Genomic DNA, 25,461 nt, shown 5'->3' on the forward strand with positions numbered 1-25,461 from the left:
CCCTGCCTGACAAAGCTCTGAGCAGAAGCCCCCTGCCTGCTTGGTTCCAGGAAGAAAGAGAAAATCAGGATAGACAACAGCATATTTAACTTGACATGTGGAAAATATGCTATGCTGTGAGGTGTGGAGGCTAGAAATAGAAAGCAATTTCCCAAAGAAAGATCTCTGTTCATGGGTGATGGGGTCATTTGGGGTCCCTGAGGGAAAATTGGATATTGAGAGCTCAGGAAGGAAATGTGTTTCCTCCAAGGCATCCTGGATACTCACAGCAAACAGGACCTCAGCCTGGACAGATGATGCCAAAGAAGACCAGAGGGCATGGCTGAGATCAGCAGCCTCTTACTATCCAATTGCCCCCAGAGGTCCTCAAGGCCAGAGCCATGGCTCAGAACAAGCACCCCAGCAAATGTCAGAGAGACAGAGGCCAAGACACCAGGGATGCACAGTTCTTTCTTTTGGTTCAAAGCCAAACTTTTTTGAGCCTAGACCTGAGTCATTCAGGAAGGACATCAGGATTCTAAGGGAGGAAAGGAGGAAAAGAAATCAAAAGGAAGGGACCATCTTTCTCTTGTAAATTCCGTAGTGGCAAAGGAAACAGCTGGAATTCTTTGCAGCACCTTTGCTGTCTAGCAGTGTATGGCTCATAGTATATTCTCAATAAATGTTGTCTATTTTCTACTCAGTTGCAATCCAAGAGGCTCATTTGAGCAACAGGAAATATGCAAGGGAAGGATGTATCACATAAGCATTAAACAGGATCAGAGGCTGGGGGTGGAGGGTTAGCATGGGAGAGGCAAAGAGAAGCAGTCAGGGAAGTACGCAACCTGGAGGTACACTTGCAGCCCAAGACCTGGGCTGGTGTAGGCACAGCTGAAAAGTGCTTGGTCTGCCTGAAGACCTCTTTGAGTAAGCCTCACTCTCCACCCCTTGCCGTGGCAGGTGCAAAGAGCAGAGAAGCCATTGTCCCTGGGGACTGACTGAGGCTAAGCCAGTGCTCCACTGGGTGACCTCACCTAAGTCCCCGTGAAGATCCTACCATATGCCTCCCATGGGTTGGGCAATAGCAAGGCATGTGACCACCCTGAGCAGCCCCCAGAAAGCAGCTCCCAAGGACTGGTCCTACTTCCACTGACTCATTGCACCAGTCACAATTCTTATTTGTGCAGCACCCTGCCATTTGCAATTCACTTGTCATAGGCTTTCATTAATTACTCCCAGCCCCACCAGGTCTGTCAGCATTTTTATCATCTTTGACAGATGAGGAAATTGAGACTCCAACTGGTCCAAAGTCACATAAGTGGTTTGTGGCAAACTTAACTGATCAACACTTAAGTGCACATATAGTAATAACATACATCGGGTGTCGGGTAGGTGGGAGGGGGGAGGAGGGGATGGGTATATTCACACCTAATGGGTGTGATGTGCACTGTCTGGGGGATAGACACACTTGAAGCTCTGACTCAGGTGAGGGAAAGACAATATACGTAACCTAAACATTTGTACCCCCATAATATGCTGAAATAAAAAATAAGTAAATAAATAAAAAAGAAAAAGAAAAAGAAGATGGAAAGTGATGATGGTGGCACAACAATGTAAATGTATGTAATGCCACTGAGTGGTACACATTAAAATGGTTAATATGGTATATTTTATGTTATGCATATCTTACTGCAATAAAAAATAAAATAGTTGGCATTTGAAATAAATAAATAAATAAACCAATATATGCTTTTCACAAAGATCAAGCTTTTGCCCACTGTTTGGGGCATTAGTGTTAATAAATTAATCAGATCACCGTCCAGAAAATGCAGGCACAGTTTGTGAGTTTCTTTCTTTCTTTCTTTCTTTTTTGGAGTGGGGAGGGTGAAGAAAGTGGGATATACTCTTTTGGCAAAAGGCCCTTCAGGAGCATGCATCTTTGGAATTAAGGTGAGGTTGTGATGCCCATTTGATCATCTTTTAGCTACAGACCCAAGATTAGCTGGACATTGACCATTGCCCACCCCTCCTCTTCCTTGTAGGCTCTAGTGGAGGAAGCAGCAGGTAATGGGAAACAAAGAGCCACCCAGTCTCCCCTAGTACTGAGGTCTATGGTGCCAACTGAGTTCGGACATGAGCACAGGTCACATAGGTCTAGAGCCACATGAATCTGAATCTTGGGACCAGTGTGTGCTAAAATCTCTTAAGGCAGAAGCAGAAAGAGAGAGACCACCAGGCCCAAGAAGGGTTTGGCCTAAATGACCCAACATGAGGCACTCCAGGAATAGGAGGGGAGTAGGGAATGGATCTCCATCTGGGAGCATAAGAGAGAAAGAAGGCCAGCATCTCAACCTTCCACAGTGACTGCCTCCACCACACACACGCACACACACACACCAGAAATTGTGGCACAATTAAAATCTCAGGCACTGATCAATCTGCCCTCTTCCTTCATAGCATAATTAAATATGGGCTTGAGAAGAAAGGCAGGACTGCAAGAAGGAAAAATAAAATTATTAATTTCCTGTTCACCCCAATAGGATGCAGGAGAGAACCTCAAAGGGCATGTGAGAATCCTGAGACAGAACACTGGGGACAGTGGTACAGGAGTAACATAAGGACTTTTCTAAACTACATGTGGCCATGAGCCCTGTTAGATGTGAGTGTGATCTGAACATTCACTCTTAAGGGTAGCCTGGTTTCCTCCAGAGAACTGGAAGAAGAGAGGAAAGAAACAAAGAACAGGAGACCAGGAGGTTTAGAAGACATCCACCTTTAACTCCCCAGCCCTTCTATTCTGCAATCTTCTGCACCTCCCAGGAGCCCCCTCCTCCTCTTCTCCAGAGCTCCTGGCAGCCCCCATGCATCTTCTGCTGCCACTTCTAATTGAGGGTAGATCCCTGTCCCTCGCAGTTCATTTTCCCACAGCTCCTCACAGAATCTTTGGCAACCAGGAGGTACTTAGTAAATAGTTGGTAGTGGAGCAGACAAGGGGCATCACAGCTGCAATGTGAGTAATGAGTTGGCACGGTGCCTGGCACATGATAGGTGCTCAGGAAGTACTTTCAGGACAAATGGCTGAGGCTCTCTATTTTGCCCACTGGTACAACACTACAAAAGGCTGGCACTGGGGGCACTGTGGCCGAGAGCTTTGGCTCTGGTGATCCCTCCCTTCTGCGCATTGTGCAGCCAGACTCTGAGCTTCCTGTGCAGGCTCCTTACTCACCACTCACAGCGGTAAGAGTAGGGGCTGTCAAATAGAGGCATTCTTTTCATTCCCAGAAGATCTGATATGACTATATTCTATGTTTCTCCATTTTTATGAGTCACTGCACTGGCAATGCCCAATTCTTAGTTTCCTAAATGCCCATCTTCACCCATACCTCCATGCCTTTGGGCATTCTGACTCCCTTCCTAAAGTGCTCTCTCCACACACGTCCATTTGTTAAAAGTTCTGCTCAAGGGTACCTTCTCCCCAGTTGCCAGTGAGCCCCTTGAAGTCCATTCCCATCCTCTGGCAGGAGGTAACCTATTTTCCTTTGGAAAACCACCTTACTGCCATCTTCAGTCCACATAAGCAATCCCATCCCCACCCCAGGTAACAAAACAAGCAGGCCTAGACAATGAGTCTCAATTCTGGCTGATCTCAAAACTGTGGTAGAATAAAGCCCTCTTACCAACAGACCTAAAATCCAGTGGATGACCTCAACTTGTCAGCAGTTACCCTATGGGAGGGTAAAGAAGAAAGCAGAGCTGAGAGATGGAGGAGGCTGTGTATCAACTATGCTGCTGGAGCACCTGGACGCAGCCATGCCGGAAGTCTACACCTAGACTCTTCATTGTGCGAACCTGTAAATTGCACCTCTGTTTGTTTGAGCCAGTTTGAGTCAGGTTTCCTATCACGTGCATGTGAAACAATCCTGCCTAATATAAACATTGCCACATCCCCAGGAACCTAATGGAGCATGGTATGTAGTATACATTAAATAAATACTAAATTAAATTCAGCAACTCTGTGGCAGCCTATTGAAACCCTGATCTTTAAAAGTGCAACTTAACATCACTCTATACCTTCTTGGGAAGAAGAAAATCTCCCTATTCTATTTTGACTGCTGATCTCACTACAACATCACTTTGGCTCCTCGGGAACTGTTATGAGAAGCTTATTGTCTTCTAACTTTTGGAAGAGCATTTCTAATTAAAGCAATATTAAACAGTAATAACTGTCTTATAGTTTTATGGCAATGCCCATGATCACATAAATAAGCATTTTATATCCACTTAGCATTTTATATTTATTCAATCCTAAAACAATCTAGCATTTTTATTAATCAAATAAAATAGCATTTAATAGATATGGTTGTTTTAGCTTCTGAAATTAGCTACATATAAAATAGCACTACATTCAATTATGCGATATATTGCCCCCAAAGAACAATACGTGCTTTCCATGATTTCCATCACCATAGTGCCTATATTTACCTAAATAAGCTAAAACCAACATTTTCTAAAATTCCATCATTTGCATAATACTTTCATGATTTCTGCTATAGCTGTGTATGCCACCTATCCTATTAATATTATGGTCTTAAGATGTTTCTTTAAATAGATCTTATATCCAAATTGGGAAATAAAAGTTAAACTATCACTTTTTGCTGATGATATGATCTTATATCTAGAAAACCCCAAAGACTCCACCAAGAGACTCTTGGAATTGATAAATAAATTCAGCAAAGTCTCAGGTTACAAAACCAATGTACACAAACAGTAGTGTTCCTATACACCAGGGGTTCCCAACCTGTGATGAGTTGTATAATTATTTCATTATATGTTACAATGTAATAATAATAGAAATAAAGTGCAAAATAAATGTAATGTACTTGAATCATCCCTAAACCACCACCCCCCTCTGATCCATGGAAATAATGTCTTCCATGAAAACAGTCCCTGGTGCCAAAAAGATTGGGGACCACTGCTATACTCCAATAACAATCAAGCCGAGATTCAAATCAAAGACTCAATACCATTCACAATAGCTACAAAGAAAATAAAATATCTAGAAATATACTTAACCAAGGAGGTGAAAGATCTATCACTACAAAGAGAACTATGAAACACTGTGGAAAGAAATTGTAGATGACAAAACAAACGGAAAAACATATCATGCTCACGGATCAGTAGAATCAATATGTTAAAATGTCCATACTACCCAAAGTGATTTACAAATTCAATGCAATCTCCATCAAAATACCAATGTCATATTTCATAGATCTAGAAAAAATAGTTGTATGCTTCATTTGAAACCAGAAAAAAGATCAAATAGCCAAAGCAATATTAAGCAAAAAGGACAAATCTGGAGGCATCACATGATCAGACTTCAAACTATACTACAAGGTATAGTAACCAAAACAGCATGGTACTGGCACAAAAGCTGAGACATAGACCAATGTAACAGAACAGGGAACCAAGATATAAAACCATCCACATATAGCCAACTGATCTTTGACAAAGCAGACAACAATATACACTGGGGAAAAGAAGCCCTATTCAATAAATGGTGCTGGGAAAACTGGATAGCCACATGCAGAAGAATGAAACAGGATCTCTGTCTCTCACCACTCACAAAAATTAATTCAAGATGAATAAAAGACACAAATGTAAGGTATGAAAACCATAATAATTCTAGAAGAAAATGCAGGGAAAATTCTTCTAGTTATCAGCCTAGGCAAAGAATTTACGACTAATACCCAATGGCAATTATAGCAACAACAAAAATAAATGGAATTTGATTAAATTAAAAAGTTCCTGCATAGCTAAGGAAATAATCAACAGAGCAAATAGACAACCTACAGAATGGGAGAAAAGATTCACTAGCTATACATCCAATAAAGGGCTAATAACCAGAATCTACAAAGAATTCAAGCAACTCAGCAAGAAAAAAAACAACCCCATTAAAAAGTGGGCAAAAGACATGAACAGAAGCTTTTCAAAAGAAGATAGACAAATGGCCAATAAACATATGAAAAAATGTTCAATATCACTAATAATCAGGGAAATCCAAATTAAAACCACAGTGAGATATCACCTTATCCCAGTTAGAATGGCTTTTATTAAAAAGCCCAAAAACAATAGATGCTGGCATGGATGCAGACAGAAAGGAATGCTTATACACTGTTGGTGTGACTGCAAATTAGTATAACCTCTACAGAAAACAGTATGGAGATTCCTCAAAGAACTAAAAGTAGACCTACCATTTGCTCCATCAATCCCACTACTGGGTTTTTACCCAAAGGAAAAGAAGCCATTTTATCAAAAAGACACCTGCACTTGAATGTTTATTGCAACACACTTCAAAATTGCAAAAATGTGGAATCCGCTCAAGGGCCTATCAATTTATGAGTGGATTAACAAAATGTGGTAAATGTATACTTTGGAATACTACTCATCCATGAAGAAGGATGAGTTAAGGCCTTTTGCAACAATGTGAATGGAACTGGAGACCATTATCCTAAGTGAAGTATCTAAAGAATGGAAAAACAAACACCATATGTACTCACTATTAAATTGGAACTAACTGATGAGCACATGCACACAGAGGGAAGTAAAACTCAGTAGGAATCAAGCAGGGGGGATGGGGGAGGAGGGGATGGGTGAAAGCCTACCTAATGGGTACAATGAGTGACGGGCACACTTATAATCCTGACTCAAGCATAACAAAATTGATACATGTAACCAAAAACACTTGTACCTCCATAATTTTTTGAAATAAGAAACTACACATATATGAATATATATATTTAAATATATGTATATGTCATATAAATTAAGATAAAAAATAAATAGATCTATTTTGTTCATTTCAGTAATTTTATTTTAACAAGGAAACTTTATATCATGAATTTGATATGCTAGCTACGCTTTAAGGCAATATTAAAACAGACACTGTTATTAATGTAAAAATAGTTTATGTCTGTACCTACCTAAAGTTATCCTGTATACCCACAATGATAATCATGGCACATTTGGAGAAAACTTGTGAGTTAAACCATTCCAGTGAGACCTTTGAGGGCATCTCTGAGCCTACCTGTGTCACATGACCTCTACCTTTTTAGCTCTAACCTCCCAGGTGGGGCATCCACCTTGGACCTCCCTGTCATAGGCCTCCTTCTTTTCTTTAAGCATTTACTTGCCTATTGATAGACCAGGAACTTGGCAATAAAAAGCTAAAATTATCTTTTACATCAGGCATGACCTCTTTGATCTTGCAGGGCAATTGCATTTCAAACAAAAAAAATACATTTGGAAAGGTGTCAAACAATTTAAAACAGGTACATTTCAAGACCTAGAGATACATACAAAGTAAAGGGGGAGGGGGATCTTAGAAGCACCTAAATCTGCAAGCACTCTCACATATTTGATGACAAGACTGCTTTTTTATTTTCTCAGCCTTGGCCCTAATATTCCACAGAGCACTCCTACCTGCATGACCAAGCAGCATAGCGAGGCAGTAGTCTGGCCTTCTTCATGGTGTTTTATGAGCTCTACCTTCTGGACCAGACTTATTGACATTCAGGTGCCATTTTCAGGACTAGCAATGCTCCTTAATGAACACTTGGATGACATTGTTATAGGGTATAAAAAAGGATTTCCAATTATAGTAACAGTGAATGTTAAAATAACAGCACAATGATTACCAAAATGACTCAAAGCCTTCTAACGCATACAAGCAACAAAATGATTCACAGGACATGGACAAAGAATGGGTTATTTCAGTTTACCAGTTCAAGTGTGAGCACAGTTTATGGTTCAGCCATCTAGCTTTGAAACTATGCAATTTGAAAAAAAATGGGGAGGATCAAATTATTTCCAAATTTGTGTATCAAGTGACATTTAAAACTTTCACATCACACTTTTCAAGTCTGCTAACTCAATTTCACATGGATGACATTGTTACTGGCAAGGGTCTTTTAGAAGGGAAGAAACTGGGGAGTACCCCTGGCAGGGTAGGTGAGAGAAGCCTCTTGGTGGTACTTTGTAGGTGGGTTTACCAAGTGCCAGATGAGGGGAAGGAGCTTGCTATGTGTCAGCACCCCAGATGCAGTAAGGCTCAGTGTGGGACTGTTGGATTCATTATCTCAATTGATTCTCACATTCCCAATTTAGAGCTAAGAAATGCAGAGGCGCAGGGAGGTTCCAGGAGTTGCTCACCTCTGCAAGGCCCAGGAGAAGGCAGCCTTCACTTCAGGCAAGAGGGAATGGGGGCAGGCAGAGCAAAGGGCCCTGCAACACCCAGAAGGATGGAGATTGGGAGAGCTTGGTGACAGACCACATGGAGGTAAGAGACACAAACCTTGTGTGGAGAGCAGTGCTCTCTATAACTAGGGAGCAGAAAACCATGGAGGAGGGAGTGGAAAGCCTCAGAAAGGCAGGGGAGGGGAACAGCAGCAGCTGAAGAGCATGGGAGAAAGGCGAGCAGAAGAGAAAGTGTGGGTTTGCGATAGGCTGAGACAGAGGAACACTCCACCCCTCCAGTGGTGAGGTGGGGTCCTAGCTGGCTGCAAAGGTAGCTGCAAGGCCTGCAACAGGCTGCAGGCCATGCTGGGCAGAGGAGAAGGTGCTGATAGGGGTTGCAACATCAGAGCTGACCTCCCATCGGAATCCTGGACCCAACTTGACCACTTTTCACCTGCTGGACCTGGGCTGGCTATCCCTCTGTCTTCAAAGGCTGCTGTGAGGCTTGGCTGAATAACACAAGTCAAAGTGCTCCTAAAATTACAAAGCAGAGAGGAGCTGTCCTGGAGTAGAAGGCTTTCCTTGCACTCACTGAGGAAGAAATGTGGCTAGACTTCTGTCCATATTATACATGATGAGATGACACATATATCACATTCTCTCCTTGACTTTACCAGGAGTGACTAAGTGATTAGTATGCAAATCCATCTATGTTATAAGCCCTAGACCCCTGATAAAATTTATTCATACAAAAATTTCCAAATTGAGGCAGGTCCCCACTAGTCGGCAGTGAACTTTTAATTATACAGAGGCAATACTTAGCTCCTTGATGCTCAAGCTCTACCAAAGCTCTCTGATGTCTCTTGGCAACTTCCTCTGCTTGGCCAACCTCCAACTGCTCGCCCCCTACCACAATATCGCCTCTCCTCTCTAGGAAGCCTACAAAACCCCACAGATCAGGGGAGGTACCCATCCCTGATGCACCCACACCCTCTAAATGTCTGCTTACTTATTTGTCTTCCCATGAATAGAAAGTTTCTGGGGCAAGGACTATATCTTATTCCTCTTTGTATCTTACTACCTAGCAGAGTAACCAGTACATATTGAACACAACCCAATAAACTGACTCTGATTAGTGCTCCACCGACCCTGTGGGATGTGGACCAAGGAGTTACCATTTTTTGGATGTTTTCTTCATTACTTTGGTGCTTTGCTTGCAACACTGTGCTTTAAAATTTCACCCTGCTGAAGTTTGTCTATTTTCGTGAATACAGCATGATTCACTTTTCTTTCTTTTTTTTCTTGTTTCTTTGTTGTTTGTTTTTAATGCATGGAATTTAAAGGGAGAGTTTCATTGGGCCCAACAAGGTGAAGAAAATGTTTGAAACTGGCTGGTATCACTAAGTCAGAGCTTCCCTGAAAGGCAAAACACAGGGTGGTAAGGACAAGAGCTATTTCAGCTCCATCCCACTCAACAAATGCCCCTAGGTCTCCAAAAGCAATATTCCCATTAAGATGTCTTTTGAAAAATGCCAGTTTTACAATGCTAATAAAACTAGAAAAGCTGGAAAATATCTAGTGCTGGCTGGTCTTCCAGTGCTAAAGAATCTGGCCCATTCTCTGTTCCTGAGAATTGTGATTGGTTCTCCTTATTCCCCATGAGAACCACTCCCTCTTTCTCACTTTTCACTGTAGTTTCGAGTAACAACTGCACCTGCCATACAGGAGGTACAGGTCTTCTAGAACATAATCAAAAGCAACCTATTGAAATTTTTCCAGTTCCTGCAGCTCAGAGGCTGAACTCACCAGGAGTTCAGTGGCTAACCTATTACCCTCAAGGTGTGCAATTTGACCAATATGATTTGTTGTGTGCCTGGCTCCTCACCAGATCTCTCTAGAAGGATCAAAGACACTGGAGACAAAAGACCTGGAAAACCTGAGGTGGACCAATTCCACTGCCAACAATGTACCTATATATTTCTTGATTGGCAGAAAAAAATAGTTTTAAGGAAGTGCTTTTACTTTTCTATTTAGTATCTCTCTTGCCTATAAAACATAAGCTCCAAGCCAATGACATAATGGCAGGCAGGTTTTGGAAAGAGATCCTGAATGGTGAGAAAGGTAGGACCACCTGGGGTCAAGCTGAGACACGGGGAACTAATGAGCTCAGCCAGGTACTTTGTTGTCCATTTGCAGTGGCTCCATCCAGGTTTTTCTATTATAGATAATGCCACAATTAACATGTTTAAATATGTTTTTGCCAATTCTAATATTCTTTCCTTACGGTAAATTTCTGTGACTTTAATTGCTGACTACAGGGATAGAAACATTTTAAGATCGTTTGATACTTACCACCAAAGCACCCTGCCACCAGCGGTTTATAAGGGCCCAGCATTAAGCAAATCTGTTACTTTCTATCTTTTTAAAATTATACGAGCAGAAAGGAAAAGGCAGCTAGACTTTCAGTTTGCATCAATTGGATTATTAAAAATATTTTACTCTCCAAAAGATAAAGGAACTAAATTATTGAAGATTACTTCTTTTATTGGGATTGATATGCCAAGGGGAATTTTTTAAGCAGCATCAAGCTAGATAATAGGTATGTATGATACATCTTTAAGTGAAGGAGAGTGCATAAGAACAGCCACTGAGGATGATCAAGAAGTGTTTTTCCTTGTAGATACCCAGCCCTCATACCAACTTTGTCTCTCAGGCCTCTCTGAGAGACAGCCCAGCAGTACTGCCCCACTGCCAGTCCCTGAGTGTGCAACGGATGCTGCCGACAAACCCAGCTCTCTGGTACACTGTGTGCTGGTGCCAGAGCAAGCTAGTCCATGCAAGACACACCTGTCCTCACAGCTGGGGAGGAGTGTACAAAAAACTGCCAGCTAATGGCACAGTTAAGTATGATCAAGCAATATAGGAATGCACAATTCCATAAAGAAATTTCCATAAGGGGCTGGGAGAGACCTCACCAAGAGCAACAGAGAAAATTTAATCTAGACTCTGAATAGTCTGGCTGAAGGGGAGGGAAAATCAGAGTCCCTGCTACTAGACATGATAGAAAACTTAATGTTCTCCACAAGAAGAAGGCAGCAAGGTTGGACTGAACAAATATACTCCCCACGGTGTGCAGGTTCCTGCAGATGCCCAAAGGTTAGAAGCCCAATTCTGCCACTCACAATGGGCAAGATCCTGAGCCTGTCTGGGCCAGGGTTCATGCTCCCTCCAAGGGCTGGGGTGAAAACTAATGAGATGACAGAGCTCAATACCCAGTACCATAGGGCATAAAGAGTAGCTGTTATTACCAATAATTATAGTAATGATCCACAACAACAACCTTTATGTGCATGTAATAATTTACATTAAAATGTTCAATGCATTCTGGAGCTTGCTCTATAAATATTCAGTTCTAGTCTCAGAAACCCAGAATAAAAACACATGCAAACATGATGGTGTTTCCTCAGTAATATCATAGGAGAAAACCTGTCCAATCTACCTCTCTTAGAATGACTTGAGAGGAGAGATGCTAAGGAGCTTGGAAAGATCCAAAGTGCTAAACAACATCAGGAATAATTAATTAATGCCCAGCTACACTTGGACAACAAGGCTTGAGTCTGCACTGTACAATGTGGCAGCCACCAGCCATGTGTGGCTATTTCAATTTAAATTAAGTAAAATTAAATGAAGTTTAAAAATTCAGTTCCTTAGTCACACTAACTACATTCCAGTATGCATGTTGCTAGTAGCTACCATACTGAATGGCACAGATATAGAACGTTCCCATCATCCCAGGAAATCCTACTGTTCAGTGCTGCCATCTGGACGACACAAACTGGACCTCTATGGCAACCAGGCCCTAACCACAGACTCCAAAGGCATCTCAGAACAAGCAATCTGGATTCCATTACCTTCTTTTCCTCAGCTTACTCCCTAATTCTCTATATTCAAATAAGCTATTTTTAGTGATAGCCATAGACCTCTTTGAGAACTGATAAAAGCAATGGATGCTCTTTCCCCGAAAAACAATGTACATGAAAACACAAACACACAATCACACACAATTTTCCAAACAATGTCAGAGATTCAGGATACACACACCCACGAACCCCCGCTCCCACCTAGGAAACTCAATCTAGAGAACAACCCAGAGGCCTGTTAATCAAACGGTTCATTTATATAAAGCTGAGAGGAATACCTATAATGTTTTGTGATGAAACAAAGCTCGGAAAGCTCTCCTATTTTTGCTCTACACACTTTATCGTGGGTATCTTTCCTTACCTCTCACTCAGACAGAAGTAGTCAACTCTCCAGCTTTCTCCCTGGTGCTAGGCTCAGTCCAGCCCACTCTGCCCTCATGAGTCCTGTAGGTCATGGCTAAGTTTGGATTTTAGGCAGAGTACAATTGGCAGCCACTGGACAGTTTTAAGCAGGGATGTGATATGATCTTATTTGCCTTTAAAAACCCGTTGAGTGGAGAATTGCATATGGAGAGTGAATTGTTGAAAGGGCATGGAGTCAGAGCAGGAGACCACACAACAGGTGACACAGGAGGAGGTGGTGGACAACAGTGATACATGCTTGGGGGAGGTGGGGAGAACCGGGAAAATCCAGAACACATTTTGGAGGTGAAGCTGATGGCATTGCTGTAGTTTGGAAGTATCAGTAAAGAGAAGATTTTGTCTGGAGCTGCTGTGGTATGGTTTGAAAAGGAACAGATTTGCCTGGGACTGGGGATGAGGAATAGGGAACAAGCATTCTGTTTTGACCTTTGAGATATTCAACTGGGATCCAGGTAGAAATACCCAGCAGAGAAGTGGAGATACAAGGCAGGAGTTAGAGATATACCTTTTAGAAACTTTCATCTTGTACATGGTATTCAAAATATCTCATCGCAGGACTGGACAGGATTACCTAGGGAGTGACGTAAGTAGAACTTAGAAGAGCACCTTGGACAGAGCCCAAGGAAAGGCCAACACAAAAGGGTCAGAGGAGTTGAAAATAGGGAAGGTAATGGAGACAGAGCGGTGCGAGAGGTAAGAAGAATACGAGATCTGGTGCCCCAGCATTAAGGGAAGGTAGTGTTTTGGGGAGAAAGGGATGGCCACCTACGTTACATGCTGCTGAGACATCCAGGCATAGAAGAGTGGAGGAGAATCCATTGGAGCAGACAGTGAGCAGAGAACAGCCTCAATGGCTCATGGCTACAGAAACCAAATGGGAATCGGAGAACAAAGTGACTAGATGCATCTCTTCCTACCAGTGCTTTCCTCTCTTGGAACAGCATTTTTGACAACATTCCTTATTTATGAGGTATGCGGACCACCTACAGCCTCCATAGCCAAGGATTATTTTGGCAAATAGTTGCTGGAGTAAGAACCTGTGCTCTTGGCTAAGATTAGAATTTATTTAGTCCCCTCAGTTGCCATGCAATGGGTGCCTGAAACCCCTCGTCTCTGCTGTTTCTCCAACACATTTCCCCACAAGTTCCCTCTTGCTTCCCCTCTCGACTCCCATGATGAGAGTTTTCTAACATGCCATTGTTGCAAATCACCCATTGCTTGGCTGATTAAAGAGACAGATCAATTTGTAGGCTGATGCTAATAGCTTTTACCTTTGATTCCAAGAAAGAACCACAAAAGAAAAAAAAAAAAAGAAATGTAATGAAGGAAGAACATTTTGGAATGTCAAATCAAATTACAAATGATTAAAAAATAATAAAGCTTTATATATTTATTTTCAGAAGCATTAAGCTGTTGGTTTTTAATTTAATTTTATTATAAATATGCAAAGTTAATAATATTGGCTAAGTTAATAACATTGGGTAACATATTGATTGGGTAAGCTACATTTAAAATATGAAGCACATTACACAAAACAAAACAAGATATGCAGTATCTTCTAAATAACCTGGAAGTTGATTTTTAAACTATGTTAAAAATTACATATTAAATTATTACATAGTTTAATACTATAACGTTGAAAAATGGTGGCATTTTGATTCTCTGAGAAATTTAAATCACATGGTATATAAAGATTTGATTAAAAATGGGCTTTACACATATAATTTCATGCTTTTAGAAATCCAATGAACAGCAGTCTGAATATTACAAAACAATTTCTCCTGTCTCTGAAGTTCATAATATAATGGTATGTGGATTTTTGTGGCTGTAAGGTTAAAACGGGATTATTTCAAGACCTTGGAATGAATATGTAAACCAAGTTATGATAGTGAATTAAGGAAAAGCTCATTTCTGTCTTAGGAGTGCTTTGGGGCATATTTCTCCAGATGAGATCCACAGCTTAAAAGTTCTTCTCTAATTAAGATTTAATATGCTTAGATTATATTAAATCAGATAAAAATCACTCTTCCCATCTTTTTTCTTTCAGTCCACTCTTTTTTTGTAAACAGATTTCCACATGAATAGCTGCTTATTAAAGGTGAGTAATACTTATATAATTAAGTTTCGCTGATCAAAAAATATAAATATAACATCCCAAAACTAGCCTCCAATCCTTCCAGTAACAGTATGAAAAAAATACCAGATTAGAGGCGGACTTTGCATAAGAAAGAGCTAATCTCTACGATTTTTATTTGTCACTTTTGTTTCTAAAGTATCAGTGACTGCTTTGAAGTATTGTCCATTATGGAACACACAGCCAGAGAGAGATATATTTTTATTTGAACTAATGTCTAGAATTGGCCCACTATCAAAATTATCCAATTTATCTCAATATTATTTTGTCATGTCTAGTTTTATTGAATCCTTAATACTTTTTTCTGTTATATACATGTCATATGCTCATTTCCTTTTCCTAGGCCACAACAAAAGCTGGTTTGAGACTTTAGCCATGATCTAGATATTCCACAGGAGGATTTCTGGTAGCAATGCAGTCAAACTACAGATAGACCTCTATTCACAAACAGACCAGCTCTGAACTCCACCACCCAGTGGTGGGCCAGAGTGGCTACGCATAGCTTTCTTGATCTACAAAAGTTTATAAGTTGCAGGTACCAGAAAAAGAAGCCTCTCTGAGCATTGTTTAAAAACCTTCTAGCATTTCCAATTATTAAAAATTATCATTCAGCAGATTAATCCCTGACAGAAGCATTTTAATATCAAGGGTATTAGATCTGCTTGGGAACCTGTGAGCATTTTGTAACTAAAAAAAAATGTGAGATGTTTTAATATTAATATGATACACTATCATTCACAACTATAAATATATTTAAAAATTAATACCAAAAGACCCACCTAAAGTGTAATTGGAGCATGTGGTAAGTTCATTTGGACAACTGTAATCTAAAAATAAATTGATAATAATAAAACCTGAAAATACAAAAATTCAGCCAAAAACAAACACACAAAGAGATAAGAAATCAGTAGCATATTTTAATTTGCTGATGAACACTTAATCCGGTTAGAAAAAGCTGCCCACAGTGAATCTGGCTTCTCCTGAGTAGCAAATAAATTATTATTGGCTGAATTAGCAAGCTCCTCATCTCTCCGGTCTATTCTTTCTTACTCTGCCAATAGAGGAAAGGGAATACACAAATCAGACAACTCTCCAACCCAGCCATGTTGGAATACACAAGACAGATATTGACCAGCGAGAGAGGGTAGGCCCAGGGTGGGGCCACCTTGGAAACAGGCAGAATTTCCTTCTTCACCTGTGGTTCCCATCCTGGAATCCACCTTTTCACTTGCTCATCTTGCAGCATGAACCCAAAGGAGTCAGACACTCTCAGGGCCATGACGTTGCTAAAGTCAACATGGGTAACTGGAAAGAGCAAAGACTCTCTCCAAAAGGCAAGCACCTTGCTTCACAAAGCAGCCAAACAGCTTTAGGCAGCTAATTGAAATTGATTTGAAAATGCAGGGACACAGTTTGGAAGCTTGAACTCTTTTTGTTCCTTTGATTTAGTCTGCCTAACCTCTCTCACCATTTAATTTTAATTAGATAGAGCCAGAAAATTGAACTGGCAGGAATAGTCATTGACATTTAATTAATGTCTGGCATTCCATTTGTCGAAGAAGAAAGTTGAAGTAAAGGAAGCTTGGCATAGCCATCCCGGAGTGTAGGCAATGATATAAGTTATGCAGGGCCTATGCTTTCAAAGGGCATTAATATCCCAAGAAGACTCACGCTCTTTTACATGGTTCACTCTTGCCCCTGAGAAGAGGCTTAAACCCTAGGGCTGATATTCCACCTGCATCCACACTGCTTAGAACAGAGCTAAGAATATAGCAGATGCTCAAAAGTATTTATATCACTACATTTTCACAAAGAGGGCAATTTGGAAGTAGGCCCTGCATTACTCCCCGTGCACACAGCTAAATCTTCTCAAAAAGTCAGTTGAGAGAATGACATTTTCTAAAAAGGTGAGAAAAAAGAGATGAGGCCACTGAGACACATCAGTAAAACCCAGATATGTGCAGATGACCCATAGACGGAGATAGCTTTGATCGCCCAATCAAACCCACACATAAAATTTCAACTGCAGGGAATTCTCTGGCTCATCTCTGCCCCACCCCCCACCATGCCACACACTATTAATTCCAGCCATGTAGGTAAAAGTCATGAGAAGGAACTAAGAAGGGAGTAGACCACCTCCACAACTGCCAGAAGTCAGTGTGGGCCACTCCCTGTGGTCACATAACTCTCCAGGGGTGTGGCAAATCTGATGTAGGCACAAGTCTGAAGTCTCTATATCCTATAACGCCTGGAAGCACTCTGCCCACAATGTGTGCAGGATTCATTCACAGGGATGTTCAGCAAGTACCTACCAAGGGCCTATTGTGTGGTGGCACTGTTCTTGGACTGGGGATAAATCAGGGGATCAACATGTCAGATGCTCATAGAGATTATAGTCTAGACGGAAAGTCAGATAAACAAATTTATGTGATATAGTGTAGAAATGGCAAGTACTGTGAAGGAAGGTAAAGAAGGAGAAGGGAATAGACAGTGATGTGCAGAGGTCGGGGGTACATAATACAGCCATGGAAGGCCTTTCTGATGAGCTTACATTTAGGCAGAGACCTAAATGAAGGGAAGGAGCAAGGCATGTGGCTATCTGGAGTAAAAGTCCAGCAGGGAACTGCAAGTGCAAGGGCCCTGAAGCAGAAGCAAGCTGTAAGTGGTCAAGCAACTGCAAGAAGAATCATGTGGATGAAGCAGAGAAAGCTGGGGACAGACTGGTGGGAAATGAAGCTGGAGAAGTGGCCAGATCGTGTAGAACCTTGCTAATCACTATGAGTAGAATCTAGGCACCCTGGAAAGGTGCTCGAGTTTTAAGATTTGCATTTTCAGGCTGTAGGGGCCCAGCATGGGAGTAGGGATACTCTCAGAAGACTACTGCAGGCATCCAGGTGAGACATGATGGTGGCCTGAACCATCCAGGCCACTAGGGTGGTGACCAGAGAGGTAGAGAAGTGGACAGATCCTGGGTGCATTTTGAAAGTAGAATTCACAGGGTTTCCTGGCAGGTGGGATGCAAAGTAAGAGAAACAGATAAGAGTCAAAGATGACTGCAAGACGGCCTGAACAAGCAGATGAATGGAAACGCCATTTACTTAGATGGGGTGAGAAGGAGGTTTTCAGAGGGAGAAGCCAAGAGTTCAGTTTTGGAACATAAATATGGGCCAATGGGGATGATGACAGCGATGACAATGACAAAGGTGATACAGCAGAAAGCAGAGTAAAGAGTTCATCTTAATTTTCAAAAATTAAAAATTAGTCCTCATAAACTCTGGAGCTCTCTGTAGGAACCTGATTTTTAGCTACTTGCCTAGTGAGAAATGGAGCAAAGTTATTTTGAGTTTCGTGAACAAGGAAATGTAAATAGTGAATGACAACAGAATTGTCCCATATTCACCTTGGATACCTCCTTTGAACAGGTGACAAATCTCACGGGCTCTGATGTTTGGGCCAGTGGTCACTGCTAAGGAAGCCCTCACAGAGGATGCAGGGATGCCGGTGTGGACAGGCAGGGAGGCTCACAGTCACCCCAGCCCAGCCTGGAGCCCTGGTCATTTATCATGGATCAGAGCACCCGTGTGCAGGCCTTAGCAGTGAGGGTCAAGTGCTCACAGTTCTCCAGGTCTGCCCCCTCCAAGTGGGGGGATGCACCCTGCACATGAGGAAGGGGATCCACAAGGTATTGTGTATCGGTTTTGAATATTTTTCCTTTTTTATAATTTGTGATTACTTTTTTTCAAAGTTCTACATGCACATAGTTTTAAAGAAGTCAAATTTTGCAACGGTGCTTGTTGCAAAAACACAGCTGTTATGCTGAATCTTCTCTCTGCCCCATTTCCCACTTCTCTGAGGCAACTGCTTTTTAACTATTTTAACTGATTCTTTCATTATTTACCTCCATATTACTAAATAACATGACTATGTTGCTACTTCATTATTCACCTCTAGGCATTATCTGTTGACCATCCACTTTGGAAGATGATGATTTAGTTCTTTTTCTCTCTCCCCTCCGTACAACTAAACATACACACACAGAGAGACACACACACTCACTCACACACATATGCATCATCCACTATTGTCCCAGTAGATTTAGTTATGTTACACTTCAGTTAGCTCAATATTCAATGTTTACATGATTATGTCTATGCAGATGCTATTCACTGCTAAGTCACAGAGATGCCTATGGTTACTTTTCCTTTTCTGTACATTTTATGTTTTCTAAATTTACTAACCTTTCTGATTTCTGTCATCCTTGTTTTCTAGGTACTTTCTATGCAAAAACAATGCAACTAAGCAGAATCTAAACCTCCAAACTTGAAGTCTATATGCACGTTCTCTCCAACTGTTTCTGCCTCATGCACTCGCATATCAGGGAGTTTTTAGTGAGGATGAAGATATTATCCCCAGAGCAACAGGTCAAAAACAAGTACATAGGCATCCCTTGAGAAAAGAGGTTTATCATCAATACAGCTGGGACTAACTTAGCACCTGGCAATAACAAGCACTTGGTTTTGCTGGACTCAAATTTTCTGAGCTATTAAAGAAATAAGCTCAAGATAGCTTGCTTTGTTTCTATTCCTGGGTTTGTTTTGTTTCTGTCTCAACTCTGCACGAGCCCTTTCTCTGGTGTTTGTCTTCACACAGGGTCCCCCAAAAGTGGATACTGCTGTTTGGGGGCCTTCCTCAGAGGCAGCCCCTCCCCCTGTCACAATGAGAAGTATCAGTCCCCTCCCATGTCACCACGCATCGCAGAAACAGGCTAGCAAGGGAAGCATCAAGAACACACTGAGCAGAAAGCACAGGAATATAACCTCAATTCCAAAGCTTCATTTTCCTCAGCAGGTGAAGAATAAAAAATAACCTCTGTCCTGGCCAGTGTGCAGAAGCACCTGCAGGTCTGTTCCGTGCCAGGTGGTGCCTCTCCTGCAATGCCCAGGCTGCCTGGTTGGGGGCACTACCCACATCACCACCACCACCACCATGCCCACCAGCCTCCAGGCCATATAGACCTGGTAAAAAGTCAGCAAAAGGCAAGGCCGGTCCCCAAAATGCTCCAAAGAATGTGAATTGTAATGGTGCTGGCACAGACTCGGTAATCCTGATGCCAAAATACTTAATCTAGCAGGTTCTTTGGAGATTCATGGATGAGGGAAAAAAGGTGCAGGTAAAAAATCTGCACTAGTTGATACTGGTTATGGCTAATGCTATGCTTTTACTCAAGATCAATCTGGGATTCCAGAGGAAGAGAAGAAACCCAGAGGGCAGTATAGTAAGACTCAGGAGGTCCTAGGGAGGCCCGGGCCAGCCAAGCGGTGTTCCTGCCCATGGTGTTCTCCTACCATGAGCTGGTCTCTGCTGGGGCATCTTTCTCCCTCCTCCTGTCCATTCCTCCCTTATTCCCTCTTCTCCCCCTGTCCAAACCTGCTGCCTGCTCGCCTACAGGGCTCTGAAGCACTTCCCAGCCAACCCTTTGGTGAAGATGAGAGATCAACTAAGGACCCAGCAACACTTGAGGAAGCAGCAGGAATAACACCACTCACATTCTCACCTTTGCAAATCAAATGTTAGTGCTGTCAGGCAGGACAGAGGGTTTGAGTTTTGTCTTTTCTGTCCCACTGACTCCTATTTGCAAGTGGAGTGGCTGCTGCTCCTCCCCCAGCCCCAGGCCCAGGTGGCAACTGGCCAAGCAGGAGGAGGAGGCAGACGGAGGGGGCGGGCACTTCGCGATTGGAAGTCTGTTCAGGAGCAGACTGAATATTTGCCTTCTAGGAAGTATGATTGCCTGGGAGGGTGGTGGGTGGTAGGTCTCTAACTTCCCACCAAACATGTGTGCACACAAGAACACACACACACACACACACACACACCAAGATACCCACAGCAGCACCCCCAGAGAATCAACCCCAGCATGTTCAGCACACTCATATTACAGATGCGGAAGAGGAGGCTCAGGGAGGTGAGATAACCTGTCTGAGGCCACAGTACCAACTGCATGCTGAGCTGGCACCAGGGACCACTGTTCTTTATTCTGACCCAACTGTCTGCTGCGGGGTCCATGCATCACAGGATGTGGCACTCTGGGCCTAGTGGGAAAAGGGGTGACTTTGCCTCAGGCAAACGCTATTTGAATCCTGGCTCTAGCACTTACTGACTGAGTGGCCTTGAGCAAGTTGTTTAAGCCCCTGAACCTCAGTTTCCCTCATCTGTGCACTGAGGAGAATAGTACCTACTTCTCACATTGTTTTATGGAGTCTATAAAATCCCATATGTGCAGCACCTGGCCCTGTGCCTTCAACATAGCAGCTGCTTCCTTAAGTGGCAGATGTTAGTAATTTTTGCCTTAATATTCAGATTTGTGGGAAATTCAGATGGCTCTGCCCATCCTGGAAGAGCTGGAACCCCTGGGTGAGCCCAGAGAAGGGGGTCGTGTGCAGCAGCAGGGAAGATACGGGCACCATCACAAGGGGAGGCTCCTGGCCCCAGGGTGGCCGAGCAGGCTCTTCCTACAGCTAGGACTGTTCTGCAAAGACATTTGGCGACAGAGTCTTGGGAAGATACTGAAATGTCAATGATTTGCACAGAGCCACAATCTGTTAGGGGTTATGGTAACTTGATTAGTTGTATTTTTCTGCCTTTCAATTTAAACTCACTTCACGGAAAAGTCAGGTTAAGCCTCCCCACAAGCTTCAGTCTCTCTGTACTAGTTCATGCCTCATAACTGTGCTGTGAGAATTAGGTGGAGTAAGGTGTCAAAAGCCCCCAGCACAGTGCCTGGCACGGTGCAAGAGCGCAGTGAAGGCTGTTGTCATGGCAGCTCTTGTGTTGTGGCAGTTGTTGCAATGACTGTGGCCAAGATTCCGCCATCTCCCTAGAGCCTGCAGAGAAGGGTCTCCACAGAAAACGTTATGGCCATTCTGACTCACTGGGCACGCGCTCTCTGTACAGAGGGGATGGGGAAATCGTCTGCTCACGTTTTCACTGGACAAGCACCTCTGAGACCCACTATATGTCATCCTGGCCTGGACGCTGGGACACACATATGAGCAGAACCCAGTCCTTGTCTTCATGGAGTTGCGTTTTAGGAAGGCTTTCCACCTATCTCCACAGGTCCTTTCTTAGATCCAAGAGCTCCTGAATCTGACTTTGTGATGTCTATATCAGTCCTTCAGTCCTGATTAAGTTGAATGACTTCTGCTCCTGGTCCCATTTCCTATTTGCAGTTAATACCAGGAATGCAGGTATTCACTCCTTCATTCACACTGGCACCTCTCTGTGCCAGGCACTAAGGAGTCAGCGGGTCTGTGACAGATGTGGTCTCTGCCTTGAGGGACTGCAGTGGAGCCCAGGTCCTACAGTCCCTCCTTCCCTATTCTGGGGCCTGAGGGACCCACCCCACTCCCTCTGGCGTCTACCTTTGCCCAGCGTGCTGCAGCATGAGGGTGGGGGGCTCAGAGTGAGGTAGCACCCCCCACCCTACCTTAGCCTGAGAGCTCTGCAATCTCAGCCACAGTGGCCCAGCTCACCCTCCTCCTCGGCTCTCCTCTCTAAGATGAAGAGTCCAGAGCTCTGTGCGGGGACCGGGGGCTGCCAGAGTGCCAACACCCCTCAGGCCTGGTCTCCCAGAATAAATTACAGCACAAGACATTAGGCTCTTTAGCAGGGAACCAGCAATTGATTTTATATACAATTTGGAAAGAGAAGAATATTATTGTACTTTGTTTTCCTATGGCTATTATCCCCATAAGAGCTCATTTCTACCTCTTAACAGGGATTTACTTGGACTGATGAATTGGTTAAAAACCTTCCTGCCCAATTCCAATTTACTCAGTGCGACACACACTGTAAAACATTTAGCAGGGGAGTAAATTCAGCCAATGCAGCTCCCTAGAGAACATTGCTGCTCTTCCACAGACACCCCACTCCCCTTTGCAGGGCTCGGGGGAGATGACATGGAAATCTATAGGGGAGCAGGGGAAGGTGGCCCTGGCATATCCCTTGCCTAGGGCAGGACAGCCGGCCATATCTGGATGTGGGCAGGAGTGCAGAGAGATTCTTACAGCTGAAGGTGTGAACATGTCTTGGTTGAGTCCAGGGGGCCAGAGATATTAGTACTTGCCCTACAGCTTCCATCCCCAAATAGGTTCTCACAGGACAGGCAGTGTCATCTTGAGGCCCCAAAGCCTCCATCTTCACCTGTCATTGCAAGTTTTCTCAAGAATGTTTATATCAAAGTCGCTTTCTCTCAGGCTCACAAGCACCTTGGGCTTGGGTAGAACCACAAAATCAGCAGCTTAGGACCAGAAAAGCAAGGACCGAGTTCTTATGAGTAATTCAGCAGCTTCCATGCCAAAGTCTCAGAAGCAGAGTTCACAAATGGTAAGCTGAACTCTTCCTCCTGACAAAACCACAGGCCCCACCTGTCGTTTCCCAGAACTCGGCCAGAGTGGGCAACATCAGCTTCTTGAAAGTGCCTTTTTTTCCTAGACAGGAAGGGTGCAGAACCCCAAGTTCCTATTTGCCCTCTGCCCCACACCCACCCCAGTCTTAGGTATCGCAGACCAACTGATGGCCCCTTATTTCTGAGGACAAGCTCTTCACACCTCCACACACACACACCACCACCACCCACTTGCCCCCAGTGACAAATCCCCCTCTGAAAGCCATACTCTGAGATGAGCCCTTGGCCGAGATTCTGTGTTCTGGTCGCTAACCTGTGCCAGCCACTAATGAGGCTGTGGCTGTAACTCAGTGCTTGGGAAGGATAGACACCCTGCTTTGCCTCTTAGCCACACACTTCCCTGGAAACCCAGCCAGTCATGGAGATATGGCTCCTCTGTGATGAAGGAAACCAGCCGACACCCACCTAAGGCTGCAGCCCTTTGGATCAAGGGTCCCTGACCTCAAGGCCTCACCCAGGTGTCTATCAGGAAAGCCCTCAGAGCCCAGCTCACAGTGAGCACCAAATAAGAATCGGTTTCCTTTCCCACCAGCCTGACCAAGAACCCAATTATCCAACATCTCATCTATCTATGAAACTCTGCAGGAATCCTTTTTATTTTTCAAGGTAGACTAAGAGAGCAATTAATTTGTGAAAATACAGACAAATGTGCAGACAAAATTCCTAGCAAAAAATATTGGTGGGCCAAATATGTGTTTCATTCATTCATTCATCCAGACATTCATTTAACAAATACTACTGATGGCGACGTTGGGCCAGGCAGAAGAAAGCAATGGTTCTACAGTCCTCAGGCTCTTTGTCCTGCAGGGAGGTGGCAGGGTACCTCCAGCATCCCCCACCGTCCTCATCAGGCATCTCCTCCCCTGTGGGAGCTGTCATGGCATCACGAATGCCACTGACCACAATTTACTGAGGGCTGGCAATGGGCTTGGCTTCCTGCTAAGGGCTTTCATACATTATGTCATGGAATCCTCATAAGCCTTTGAATAACTGGAATTACAGTCATTGTACTAACAAGGAAAGCAAAACTCTAAGAAGGGGGTAATGTCAGCAAGTGACAGAATGTACAGTCCACTGTCTATATCCACGGCCTGTGCTTTTCCTCTCCACTCAACTTAGTACTCACAGAGGATTCAAATCCCCAGAGAGATGCTAGTAATAACATCATTATTTCCTTCATGCAGCCTCTGCCTGCAGCCTGGGGCAAGGGCACAGGACTGAAATGCTTTTAGGAGGCCTAAAAGAATAAGTGAGGACCCACAAAATTGCAACATCTATACTCTGGAGGGCCCCATCAGACTCTTTCTTCCAAGAAGCCTCTGCAGACTTAGGCTCCCTGAGCCTCCTCAGCACCTATGGTTAGGGATTCAGAGATTATCAAAGGCTATGTTTTGCATATTGTGACACTGGAGCCCAGTGGACCAGGACAGCTGAAGTCATACACAGGAATGAGGCAGAGTTGGGCTAGAATCCATGTCTCCTGTCCTCCTGACTCCACTCCACTACCCGCCAATCGCAGGCTTCATCCTGCCCCGTCCTCTGTAACTGGGCATGGGTGTGGGCCTGGTCTGTGCTCTGCAGCCACATGTGGCTTAGAATCCAGTGCACCTGCCTGCTAGGGAAGGAAGTGCTGCATCACTGGGTAAGCCGTGGCTCACCTGGACATAGACCCCTACCCTGGTTAACAACTCTCCCAGCCTGGCTCAGGCCACACCTCCTCCAGGAAGTCTGCACCGCTCTCCATCCTATACCTCTCCCCTGCAGCCAGGGATCTCCCCAAAACAGCGACTATGGTCCACTTCTCTGTGCATCTCCAGTCCCCCGCCCAGAGCCTGCCATGGAGGAGAACTCAATAAATTATTGTTGAATAAATTTTGTTGAATACACCAGAAATGATACAACAGCCTCAGGCTCAAATAGATATTTCATTATCTGGTGAGGAATTAAAAGCTGCCAACTCATCTTTAAAATAATTGACTGCTCTTTTATGAGGCCTCTCATCTCATTTCTCTCCAGCCCCACAGAGCACTGAAGCTCTTCAATATCCCCCATAATCAGAGGTACTATTTATTCTATAAGCATTTCATTTAACAGCACTAAGACCCCCAAATCTTCAGTGGTCATTTCTTTCCTCTGGCATCGGGATGGACTACTAATAGCTATTCAGTCCTGTGAAGAGCAAATGAATGCAAAAAAGAAAGCCTGATTATTCTAAACCATAATCTTCCCTTTGATTGATTTCCTCAAGGCAAAAATTCACCCTTAAAAGCAGTGTTGCCTACTCAAGTTATATAAAGACCATCATCCCT

The sequence above is a fragment of the Eulemur rufifrons genome, chromosome 7, assembly GCF_041146395.1.
Source record: "Eulemur rufifrons isolate Redbay chromosome 7, OSU_ERuf_1, whole genome shotgun sequence".
In the NCBI taxonomy this organism is placed as follows: Eukaryota; Metazoa; Chordata; class Mammalia; order Primates; family Lemuridae; genus Eulemur; species Eulemur rufifrons.